This window comes from Rattus rattus, chromosome 3 (genome assembly GCF_011064425.1).
Source record: "Rattus rattus isolate New Zealand chromosome 3, Rrattus_CSIRO_v1, whole genome shotgun sequence".
Lineage (NCBI taxonomy): Eukaryota > Metazoa > Chordata > Mammalia > Rodentia > Muridae > Rattus > Rattus rattus.
In genome coordinates this window covers 14,050,864-14,064,125 of record NC_046156.1, presented here as the reverse complement: position 1 = coordinate 14,064,125, position 13,262 = coordinate 14,050,864, and positions in this window count along the sequence as shown.

Sequence of the window (13,262 nt, the reverse complement as noted above, 5' to 3'; positions counted from 1 at the left end):
GACATCATCCCATATCCTACCTTTTCTTCCACCCCTCAAATAGTTTCAAACTGTGAAGTCAACCGATCTAAAAATATTGCACAAGTGTAAATGTACAAACCCAGCAGTGTTGGTGGCAGCAAATCAAAGCCTGAAAGAGAAGTAGAAAATTATCGCACTCCAAATGTGTTGATATGAACCTTTCCAGTTCTCTGTCTTCACGCGAAGATAACACCCGAAGGAGTCATTTTTTGTTTCCCTTTGAATTCGTTGCAGGTTTGTTTGTTTTCTTAACTTGCTATTTAAGCATACAGCACTAGAAAATAATTCTTCAGTTGTGCCTAGAAAATAATTCTTCAGTTGTGCCTGCTTTTGAAACGTATTTGGAAAGGTAAGGGTTGACTTACACCTTGCATCTTCTCCCCCACCACCTTCCCAAGGTAGTCCTATTGTGGTGTGTGCTTACAAGTTGTAACACTAGTGTACCAGTATGTGGTCACACCTTGTAGTGTATGATTTGTGTTCAAATCGCTTCCTGAATGTTACTTATTCAGATTATGTTTCTGTAAGAAGTCCTGCTTATAAACAAGTACACTGAATGGCATATAATTTAGTCGAATGTATAGCAAACAGTTGAATTGAAGGTTGCAGTTTGTAGAGTTGAGCGTAGTCATTTCCCATCGGCAATAACGAGCTATTTTAAAAGGTGACTGCATCAACTTTTAGTAAACCATTCGTGGCTAGTCATAGATTTCTGTCTTTGTGTGTAATATCATGTTCGAAAGTTACCTATGCATCCTTTATGTAAAATTCCTAATTGTACTTTTACCTGCTTTTCTAGAATCTTCAGACAACTTTCTTTCTTGGAGCCTTGAATGTTTCCTGAATTCTAATCCTTTGTAATCTTATATAAGGTATTAATACGATTCTCACTACTCACGTTATTTTTGGTGTGTGTGTGTGTGTGATTTTTTAAGCTTTATAAAAAAAATAACTAATGTATTCATGTGTGCACTAAGACTGTTGGCACGTGTGGAAAGCAGCCACACACACTGAGAATAATGAGCACACACCTTTCCTTCTCAAGTCTTAGCATGCTCCTCGATAGTCCTTCTCCCTTGTCCCTCCTCACCTACCCAACCCCACACAATGAGTAATGGGCCCTGAGTTCCTATAGACTTTTGCAAAGCATTTAATTTTAATACTGGACTCATGTTGTAAATGTTCTTTTGTAGTTTGGTGCCTTTTCCATGGAATCATCATTTTCAGATTAAAATGGTGGTTGGTGTATCAAGAATTACCTCACTTTTATTGGCCACAGCATTACACTTTATAGATTGCTTTCTACAAATGCCTGTTGATAATCCTTCCATCATCCGAGGCCATTGCTAACAATCTCCTAGGATATTCATGTGCAGGTTTACCATATGGGATGTACATTCATTGTCACGCATAAATTCTAGGCATGGACTGGCTTGCTCATAACACATTATTTTAAAGGATAAACAGACTTTTCCTAATGCATTCTAAAGTTTCCTAACACGTGTTTTCCACTGTTCTGCACCCTGCCTGCCTCCTGTGTGATCCTTCCTTTTGTAATTCTTTCTGGCGTTCTGACATGCTAATACCGTGTTGTGGCTGTAATTCGCATTCATTTAGTGATTCCTTCGGTCGAATAGAATATCTTTTTCTTGCTCTCTTGCTCTCTATATATTCTTATTAAAACATCTGTTTAAATTTTCTTCCCACTTTTAAAGTTAAAATTTACTGTAGTTGATTCATATAGCATAAAACTATACATACTTGTGTAGCAGTATATGGTATTTCATAATGCCACAATCATCCATTATTTCTTTGTGTGGAACATTCTAATTCCTTCTGTCTTTTAGAAATACATGGCCCATTATTACCTAAAGCCAAGCTACTACGTTTCTCAGTTGTATCTAACTGTATCCACTGATTGGCCTCTTTCTCTCCTTGCTTCCTCTGGGCTCTGTCCAGTCTCTGGTGAGCTCCATTCTGCTTTCACCCTCCACTGTGTCAAGTGTTTATACTCCACCTGTGAGACAGACTGTTTGCTAACTTCTGGGCCTGTCTTATTTCAGTTAACACATTGGCATTCATTTGCATTCAGATTGCCTTAAGTTTCCGTAATAAAATATCTTTACAAATCAACTTAAGGAAGAAAGGGTTTATTCTAGATCACAGTTCAAGGGTGCAGCCCACCATGGTGGTGAGGTGAAGGCAGCAAGAATTCCTAGGAGCTGGCCACAAAGAACCCAAAGTCAAGAAGCAGACAGTAGTCAAAGTTTGCATGCCAGTCCTCAGCTCTCTCTGCCTCACAGAGTCCAGGATCCCATTGCCATTGGCTAGTTCACAATTAAGATGGGATTTTCCACACCAGATAATATAATCAAGGAATTATCCGCAGATTATCAGCTTCCTATCCCCAATGATTCAACTGATAATGACAGTTGCCATTAACCATCACACAGGTTGTCACATATGGCAAGATGTCATTCTCTTCCATGACTGAATAACTCTGCACTGGATATAACGCAACCTGTCTTTCTCTGTCCACCCACCCACTGATGGTTATGTTGTTTCCATTTCTTGGCTATTGTGAATAGTATTGCAATAAACATGGAGTGAGAGGTAATTAACACACTGATGTAATTTCATTTGGATATGTACTGGATCATATGAGAGTTCTATTTCAAAATTTTAATGGCATCCCATATTATTTTCTATGTGATGGTGCTAACATTTCATTGCCACCAGCATGTGTGAGAGCTCCCTTTTGCTCACCATCACACAACTTTGGTGGCTTTAATAATAACCTTCCATCCCTGAGTGAGGTGATTTCTTTGATTTCTCCAACAATCAGTTACTGTTAGTCATTTTCCTGTATACCTGTTGGCCCTTTGTATGTTTAAAGAAATCTTTATTTGTTTATTGTCCATTGTCCAATCAGGTTATTTGATTTTACCATTGAGATTTTTAGTTCATTTTGCACTTTATCTTGAGTTTATATATTATAAATATTCTATATTTGCCAGCAGCTGGCCTTAGGGGAACAGGCTAGGTGAGACAGAGTTAGATGATGATCTCTGGCCTTGTAACTTTCTCTAACTGGACTGGATGCGACCAGCTCCTGGCTTCTGACTTAGCACTCTCTTACTCATTCTGTGACTGAAAGCCACTGCCTTCTTTTCTCTTTATCTCTCTGTGCTTTATTTTTACCTTATGGACCTCTGTGCTTTATTAAATGCTCTATCGTTATTTTCTAACTCTCTATTACTGTTTTATACTTCATTATGTGATGAAAACTTAACTATTTATTACTGTTCTGTGCTAAAAACTTAACTCTTTCTTACTTTACTTAAATGAGTGCTAAGATCTGGTGACTAACACGTGCTGTTTAGCAGTGTGGAATTAAAAGGATTTATTGTTAGATGCCTCTCTTCAGGCAGCCAGAAACCCTTCACTGGCCAGACTGGTTGAACCAGAGAGAAAAAGGAAAAGAGAGATGTCACTCACAGAGACAGATACCTGATGAAACAGAAAATAGCTACATCACTACATTGGTGGGTGGGTGGATGGATGGATGGATGGATGGATGGATGGATGGATGGATGGACAGATGGATGAATGGATGGATGGGTGGGTGGGTGGATGAATGGATGGATGGATGGACAGATGGATGAATGGATGGATGGGTAGGTGGGTGGATGGATGGATGGATGGATGGACAGATGGATGGATAGACAGATGGATGGACGGATGGACAGATGGGTGGATGGATAGGTGGATGGCACAGAGCCCCACAAGCCAAAGCGCCATCTTTATTTCTTTCCTCTGGCCTTTCTTACAGACAAAAGTTCTTAAAAAGAAAATAACTGCCTAGATAAAATGTTACACAAAATAAGAGTTGCAAAAGGATGTTGATATTAAGTTCAAAGCAGTGTTTATTCTATTTGCTCATTATAAGTTCAAAGCAACAGTTTCATGGGGCCTTGCCTTATCATAGTGCACACCTGTGGCTTCATCCTTGGACATGAATGTTTTTCCTTGAATGCAAATTTGTTCCAAGTCTATTTCTCTTTTTAGTGTAAATATGAGCTATCATTATATGTCTTATTATATAGCCTTTACTTACTATTCTGAGGAGTGGGCACATTCTATTCATGATTTTAACTTTGTTACATCTTTCTAGCAAAATGACTAACAGCATCTCTTAAAACTTTCTTCCTAAGTTGTTTTGATCAAATCAAGAGTTCTATTAAATCATTCATTCATCTAAACAGCATTAATCCATGAAAGTTCATCTTTATGTTGATCTGCAGGAAATCTGCTCAGGGTGGGCTAACGCCCAGGGGTTCTTACTCTAATTTAATAATGACAGGAAAGGCATGTCAGTTCCAAGAAGCAATCCTGAGATGAAGTCTCTCTGGGACCTTGCTTCATAGAGCTTGCCCATTGCAGGAAGGTCACCTGCTAGCCTTAGTCTTTCCCTGATGGCTCCTGACACATACTGAGTTCATTTACATAGTACCTGTTTAAATGTATAGTTTGAAAATGTTGCCTCCCTTGTTGTAGTTTGTCTGTCCTCACCGTTGATTGGCCCTTGCCTGAGAATATTATGGTTTGATGACTTCCCATTTGTCTACTTTTCGTTTCTAATGCTTTGGGCTTGTAGTCCCTTCTGCAATCCTTATCAGTGACAATGTCTTAAAACATTTTCTCTATGTTCTCTTTTAGGCATTTCAAGATATCAAGCCTTGTAAGCATTTAATCTATTTTGACTTGAGTTTTGTACCTAGTGAGAGGCAGGTGTCTACTTTTATCCATCTGTGTATGTGCATATCCAGCTTTCCCACCGCTCTATTGAAAATATGGTACTTTCCTCAGTTAATGTTATGTGTACCTCCAAAGAAAGTGTATACATGTACACAAATCCACAAACAAATAAAAAGATACCCCATGATCAAAATTGTGCATACACATGCACATCCAAACACTCTCAGAGTGAGTGTGGAGATGGCTCAGAGCAACGCTTGCCCCAGAGGCAGGAGAGCCTGAACGTGGATTCCTCGAACCCACTTAACAACCAAGCACATCTGTAGCCCCAGTGCTGAGTCAGAGATAATATCCCGGAGCTCACTTGTCAGCTAACTTAACGGAACTGCTGAGCTCCGCGTTCAGTGAAAGTTTGATCTCTCTTTGGCAAGGCGAGAGATTGAGGACGACACTGGACATCAACCTCTGACATCTATACGCTATGAACACATCAACACACCAGTGAATGAAAGCATGCATAGCACACACACTCGAGCATGTGCACGCGCACACAAACACACACACACACACACATACACCCACATGGCTATTAGACTTAATAAGATTTTTTTTAATCAAGGCTTAACAATCACCACAGACTCATTTTAAAATTAACTCTATTCCTATATTTTAGCAACGAACAAGTAGGATTTAGAAACTTAAAGTAAATCTTATAATAGCATCGAACATATCCAGTGCATACGATTAGATCTATAAGGAGTGTCAGGATCTGTAAACTCAACACTCCAAGATGTTATGAGAAGTTGAGACCCAACAAGGTGACACAGTGCTTAGGGGTTGGAAGACTTAGCTTCATTAAAGTGTCAGCTGCTGCCAGGCTCACTGTCAAAAACCATGCAATCTCGAGAAAAATCAGAGAAAGCGTTCTTCTTCTAAAACTGGCTAGTTGGCTGAAATTCTCATGTAAAAATGCAAAGGCAGCATGGCTTTGAAAACAGAAGCAAGTCGGAAAACTTCCGGGAGCTTGGAGACAGGATGAAGTCATGACATAGGCGTGACCATGGGTGTAAATATGGAGGAACTGGGGATAACCAGTGCCGAGACAATGCTCACAGAAGAGGAAAGAGCACACAGGTTAACAATCCACATGAGTGCACTCATTGATTAGTGGCTATTAGCCCAAATGCTCGAATTACCCTAGATGCACAGAACACATGAAACTCAAGAAAGATGGCCAAAATGGAAATGCTTCACTCCTTCTTTAAAAGGGGAACAAGAATACCCTTGGCAGGGAATAGGGAGGCAAAGTTTAGAACAGAGGCAGAAGGAACACCCATTCAGAGCCTGCCCCACATGTGGCCCATACATATACAGCCACCAAACTAGACAAGATGGATGAAGCAAAGAAGTGCAGGCTGACAGGAACTGGATGTAGATCTCTCCTGAGAGACACAGCCAGAATACAGCAAATACAGAGGCCAATGCCAGCAGCAAACCACTGAACTGAGAATGGGACCCCATTGAAGGAATCAGAGAAAGAACTGGAAGAGCTTGAAGGGCTCGAGACCCCAGATGAACAACAATGCCAACCAACCAGAGCTTCCAGGGACTAAGCCACTACCCAAAGACTATACATGGACTGACCCTGGGCTCCAACCTCATAGGTAGCAATGAATAGCCTAGTAAGAGCACCAGTGGAAGGGGAAGCCCTTGGTCCTGCCAAGACTGAACACCTAGTGAACGTGATTGTTGGGGGGAGGGTGGTAATGGGGGAAGGATGGGGAGGGGAAGTCCATATAGAAGGGGAGGGGGAGAGGCTAGGGGGATGTTGGCCGGGAAACCGGGAAGGGGAATAACAATCAAAATGTAAATAAGAAATACTCAAGTTAATAAAGATAAAAAACAATCCACATGAAACATTTAGATAATTTAAAATTAACTTTGATACGTACCTTATGCTGTCTCTGAATCGTAACTCAGATGTGGTCCTATATTTAAATAACTGGAAATACTCTTACAGATGAATAAGAGTATTTCCAGTTATACATTTTAGAAATATTTATTTTTATAATTTTATTATGTGTGTCTGTGTGTGTGTCCATGAGTGTTGGTTTTCATGAAGGCCAGAGGTGCGGCCCCTTGCCTGTGCAGCTGAAGTTACAGGCAGTTGTGAGTCATACAATTTGAGTGCTGGGAACCAAATTCGAGTCTGCAGTAGTGTGTACGCTAACCACTGGGCCACTCCCTGTCCCCAGCTATGTTTTATTTCTTTGTTATTGTACCATCAGAATCTTTTTCTTCATGTTATTTCTGCTTTGATTTTTTTTCCAGTGTGCTTTGTGACAAACTTCAGTTTCATTTTGTATGTGTCACAAGTCTACATAAAAGATTGCATTCTGCGGGGTTTTGTATTTCCTACATGTGGTTAGGTCTACTAACCATGCTGCTCCAGTATTCTGTCTGCTCCTGCTTTGGCTGTTTAATCTACTAAACACGGAAGGAAGCGTGTTACGACTTCCCACCCGGATCGTGGTGTGTTTTCTTTATAACCTCTCCAGCATACCTCCCCCTGTACACCCTGCAGGCAGTACTCTTTGAAGGGACAAGTGATAGAGTTCATCTGTTTCACGCGTCACACACTCTCTGAGCCTGTGTCCCCTGCCAGTTCCTGTGCTTCCGTCTAAGGATAATGACACCAACGAATCGGTCTGATGGGGAATGCGGAGAAAGAAACGCTTTGAAGGCAGGGGACTTTTCTCACGCAGTGTGTGCTGGAAAGTGTGGGTTCATTAAAAGGGGAAGATTTAACTCTAGTGTGGGAAAAACATCCCTGAAGGAAGGAGCATCTGTTCTACTTGAACACCGACGTGGAAATGGCAGTCAGAGGATTTGACAACAGTGGCTGAAAGGTGTCCTTCAAAATTTATGCGGTGGAAACTTAATTCCTGATTTCCCTTGATGAGTAGTAGAAACTTAATTCCTGATTTAGCTGACCATGGTTGGTGCTTGGGGGGTTGTGGGAAGAAGCTGGGGTTAAGTGAGATGAGGAGAATGAAGCTGCCATTGTGAGATTAGTGACTTTGGAAGTGGTGGAAGAAAGTCTGGTCCTGCCCCCAGACCTTGCAAGTGAAGCATCTGCCGTATTCTAACAGCCAGAAGATCCCAACCAGACTCAAGCATCTTGATCTCAGGCTTCCCAGGTTCTAGAATGGTGACGATGCTTTTACTTTCCGAGTAACAGTCTCATAAAAACATGGCGGAAGATCGATGGGAACAGCAAGCTTGTGCCAGCTCACACGGGAAGCATGCGAAGGGGAGTCTGTGTGGGGCACTAAGAAGGGAGGCGGCCGGCTGGTGAGGGCAGAGATAGATGCAACCCATCCTGGGGCACTTCCTTTCATGAGAACGATCGCATTCAAGTCACTACATACATACAATACACACTACATACAGTACGACACGAGAGAAGCCTTCCACCTTCAGTGGAAGGCAGTGGTGGAGGAAATTTGCAGAGAACGTCCCAGTCAGGTTGTCCAAATCATCTCTAGCATTGATAACAAATGAACCATGAAAGCGTCAGACAATTGGGTTCGTTAGATTTATTTATTTACCAACCTATTCATTTTCAAATATTGGTTTTTTCAAGTCTCCATCACAACTAAGCCTGCACACACACAGCCCAACTTTGGTAGGGAAGATGAACTTAGAGGGTCTCTGAGAACGTTTTCCATCTTCCCACAGGCTTCTGCCCCTTCCTTTTGCATGACTGAGCACAAAACCAAGCCACTTTCTCTGGTGGGAGATCGGGAAATGGAGAGGCTTGCTCTTTGAGAACAACCTTCCAGCTCTGGACCGAGCATCCTCCTTTACCATCCACTGATTAGGTCTCATGTTACTCGCTGCTGGTGGATGCAGGCCAGGAGAATGTGCAACGGATACTAGTTTCCCTCCATGCTTCAAATTCTACCAGACATGGAGTCCCACACACTGTGTTATACAACCTTACACAATGCCCCTTCCTTTGCTTTTCCCCGTCACATAGTGGGTTTTCTTTTTAATATTTTAAAATGTCAACATGTTTTAAATCCAATTGCCTTATTGGCAGCATATGTTCTTTGTGGACAACAGAGATTTTACAGGTTTTTTTTTCCATTCACAAAATATGTATTGTTCAGGCCAATTTTACGTCAGCTTGAGTCAGGCTGGAGTCATCTGCAAGGCGAGAACAGCCATTGAGAAAATGCCTCCATAAGGTGGGGCTGTAGGCAAGTCTGTAGAGCATTTTGATTAGTGATCGGTGTGGGAGAGTCCAGCCCATTGTGGGCGAGGCCATTTCTGGGCTGCTGGTCCTGGGTTCTATAAGAAAGCAGGCTGAGCAAACCAAGGGAAGCAAGCCAGTAAGCAGCACTCCTCCATGGCCTCTGCATCAGCTCCTGCCATTAGGTTTCTGCCCTGTGTGAGTTCCTGTCCTGACTTCCTTCATTGATGGACTACAGTGTGGACGTATAAGTCAAATAAACCCTTTCTTCCCCGACTTGCTTTTGGTCATGGTGTTTCATCACAGCAAAAGAAACTCGAACTAGGAGAGGTATCTTGAAATGCATAACTATTCTTTTCCATCTTATTTCTTGCTTTAAACATAAAAGAAGTATATTTCATATAGTGTGTGTGTGTGTGTGTGTGTGTGTGTGTGTGTGTGTTATGCATACAAGTATGCATGGCTATGTGCACCTACTGGGTACATGGGCAAGCCAGAGGAAGATGGCTCATCTCATTCCCTTGAGACAAGATCTTTCACTGGACCTGGAGCTAAGCTGACACCCAGCAAGCCCCATGGGTTCTCCTGTGTCTGCCACTGTCCAGAGCAGCAGAGTGACAGGGGACACATAGCCACGCCCCCTCTTTTCCTGAGTGCTGAGAATTCAGATTTGGGTTCGTGCTTGTGTGGCAGCTGCTGTTACCCACTGGGCCATCCCCCCCAAAGGTGCCCCTCATTCTCAGTGTCTCGACGCAGTTGGGGAACAACATGGCCACCTGCGTAAAGCGACTCTGATGCTATTTTCCTGTAAGCCATCCCAATTACATAACACAGACCGAATGAAGAAGCAAATGAAGGAATTGCCACTTGGTTCAAAACCAGCCCTGGATGTGCAAAATGTAAATTCAGATTTACACGCGTGAATACAATGCCACAGATGTAGGATCCTCTGCATATTTGATTCACAATTGCGAAGAATGTCGATGCTGTGTCTAAGACTTTTTAAATGGTTTTGGGATAATGTATGGGAGTCACCATTTGAAAGACTTGGAGTATAGTTTAGCAAATGAAAGCTACGTCTCTCAAAGCACGTAGAAAGCTTTGCCTAGCAAAGCGATTGACTTAGTATAACTTAAAAGGTAGAAAATACCAAATTGGAGAAGAAATACTGAATATACACATACCCCAGATTTCTAGTTTCAAAATGTGATGATAAATTAAAGGCTTAATCACCGTCCAGATGAACTGTGGATATGAAAGGCAGTGACTCAAAAATTCACGGATGCTGCAGTTCCCTGCAATTCCCTGCCTTGCAAGGTGCATGCGCTGCACTAGAGGAGGACGTGAAGCAAACTCTCACTTAGACCCAGCTGCACACGCATGGCAGGGAACTGCCAGGACCTGTACTGCAGAGAGAGAAAGCTCGAAAGAATTAACAGTCTCTGAGGGCTGTGATTTGAATGGCTGGACTACACAACAATTCTCTTTATGAAGTCAGTTGCTTTATGTATTTTTTGTAACAAAATCGATTAATATAGCTTATCTTGTTATCTTGTTACTCTAAAAGTATAAACATTCTAAGTATTGGTCTTTAGACAATAAAAACCTAACCCTCCACCCAAAAAAAAAAACCAACTTGGGAAAACAATACAATATTTTTATGTGTTGAATAATAAGATATGAATCAATCCAAAATTCGTAACATTTCTCCAGTGTAAAAATATACATGTAGTGTATGGGGGATATTTTGATTACAAATAGAAGAAAACATAACATCTTCCAAAGGCTACATTTAGAAAGACTATATATAGATTTCTCATTTTAAGGTCATTGACAGGATAAAAACACTTTATGGAAAACAAAGAAATAAACCTGGATTCCATAATCCCATTCCTTAAGAATCTGCTTTTGGTGTGCTACATTGGAGGAGCAGACAGATGACCAATGGTGGGACATCACGTGGGCCATGATTAAAAGAGGGGCGTATCAAGTTTTTCCATTTACAACCTCATTTTGTTATAGAAACTTTTACATGACCCCAGGTAATATATGTATATACACACATGCACATACACACACACACACACACACACACACACACACACACAGGCACACATACAGTGTACATATAAACCAAATATTCTCTGATAGTAAGTTCTTAAATTTTTTATTTTAAAATAATGATTCGGCATCCATGTACTGTGATCACTTGTTAAAGACAGAAGCGAGTGTGCACAGGAATGAGATAGATGGCGACTTTTGCATGAAGAATTAAATCCTGGCCTAAGAGTTGATCCTGCAGAGAATAGAACATCTTGGATATTTTCAGAGTTGATAAATATTTGACTTTTGGAATTACTAGTGCTGAGAATGGAGTTTTGTCACGTAGTAAACTCACAGTAATTCACAACATAGATTGGTCTGGAACCCATAATACTTCAGGCAGACCCAGTTGGTGTTGTGTGGTGCTGAGGGCGTGTGCAAAGTGAGACTAGTGTGTGTTCAGAGCCAAGGCCAGCTTGAAGCTGTGTCATGCCACACAGGTAAGCACTACCAGAAACGCCTTAGATCTAGTATGGTTTTGAATTAATTTTTGTTGTTAACAATTTCACAAACTTTTTATTGTTGCCGAATTCTCACCCACCCCCCATCTCCATTCAGTTATGTGACTCTGCATGAGGTCACAGTTTCAGAAGTTGGGGGAAAAAAACTTAACAGCGCCTAGAAGAGTGAGTATGTTATCAGGCAAACCATTCAAAGGGCAAAGTTAAAGCTAGAGAGAAGTCTCGGTGGATGGGAACCCTCTCTGCTCTTGCAGAGGATGTAGATTTCGTGCCCATCATTCATGCAGTGGCTCCCAACTATCTGTGTTCCCAGTCCTTGAATCTGGACTCGCCTGGCAGCTGTAGGAGGCACATGGTAAATGTGCGCATGTGCAGCAAAACCACCCAAACATAGAAATGAAAACAAAATAAATGTTTAAATATAGCGCAGATCCGAAAGTCAATCTAGCTCTATAGCTCCTGGAAGTAGTAGAACCTGATAAACAGAGAAGAGACGTGTGGATGAGTAGAGCAGATGCAGTGCTGAAGTGCCGCAGACAGACAGCCGGTCAGTCAGACACAGCAGACAGACGGTCGGACCGAGGGACTGCGCTCAGGCTCGGTCTAATTACCACTTCCGTGCTTTTATACATCTAGTCCATCAACTATCTTACCCTCACATCCTAAATTCCTAGAATAGGGTAAATAAGTGTTTTAGTTACTTCTGTTGCTACAACAAAATACCTAACAAAGCAAGTTAAAGGCACAGTGCGTCCTGGTGGCAGGAACTCGAGGCAGACGATCAGTTTGCAAACACAGGCAGGAGGCAGAGTGATGAGTGCTCGGCTTGCTTTCTCCGTTTTCTTTGGTACAGGGTCTGAACCTGAAGAACGGGTCCATGAGAATGGCCCCATAGGTTTGTATATTTGAAAGCTTAGTCCCTGAGACCGTTTTAGGAAAGATTAGCATCATGGCCTTGTTGGAGGAAGTGTGTCACTAGGCTTTGACGTTTCAAAAGTCCATGCCAGGCCCAGTAAGGTATAAGCTCTAAGCTACCAGTTCAACACTATACCCACTTCTCTGCTGCTGTGTTCCACACCACAATGGTCATGGACTCACCTGAAACTTTAAGCAAGCCACCGAATTAAAAACTTTCTCTTATAAGTACTTTGATCACAGTGTATCATCATAATAATAGAAATATCTAAGGCTGTTCACAGTTAAACTGGACCTTTTGGATTCAGTTACCCTCCAAGCCCCATCTTCTAAGTGAGTCTAGACACTAGCTAATATGACAATATTAGCTAGCACAGTTAGTGTATAACTATGGAATCACTACAGAGATAAAATGTATCAAACATACAAAGTATCAAGTGTTGCATATGCTGCAAAATAAATACTAAATTACTGTTGGCTATGAGGACCAGCAATGTCCTCATAGCTTCCTGTCAAACAGGGTCCAACCACAGGGTAAGCATACCTGCAATATGTAAGGTAAGGCTTTTAATACAAGGATTACTCTTCCCCTAACTGGAAGCTGGCCCACAATTTTGTGTCTAACTAAATAGTCTTTCAGTATCCACACTGTCAGTGGTAGGATGCTGGCTGACAACTGGATGAATCAGAGCCTCATAGGGCAGTGAGAACGTTCTGCTAAACAGACCTGGATGAGCTGGAAAAGC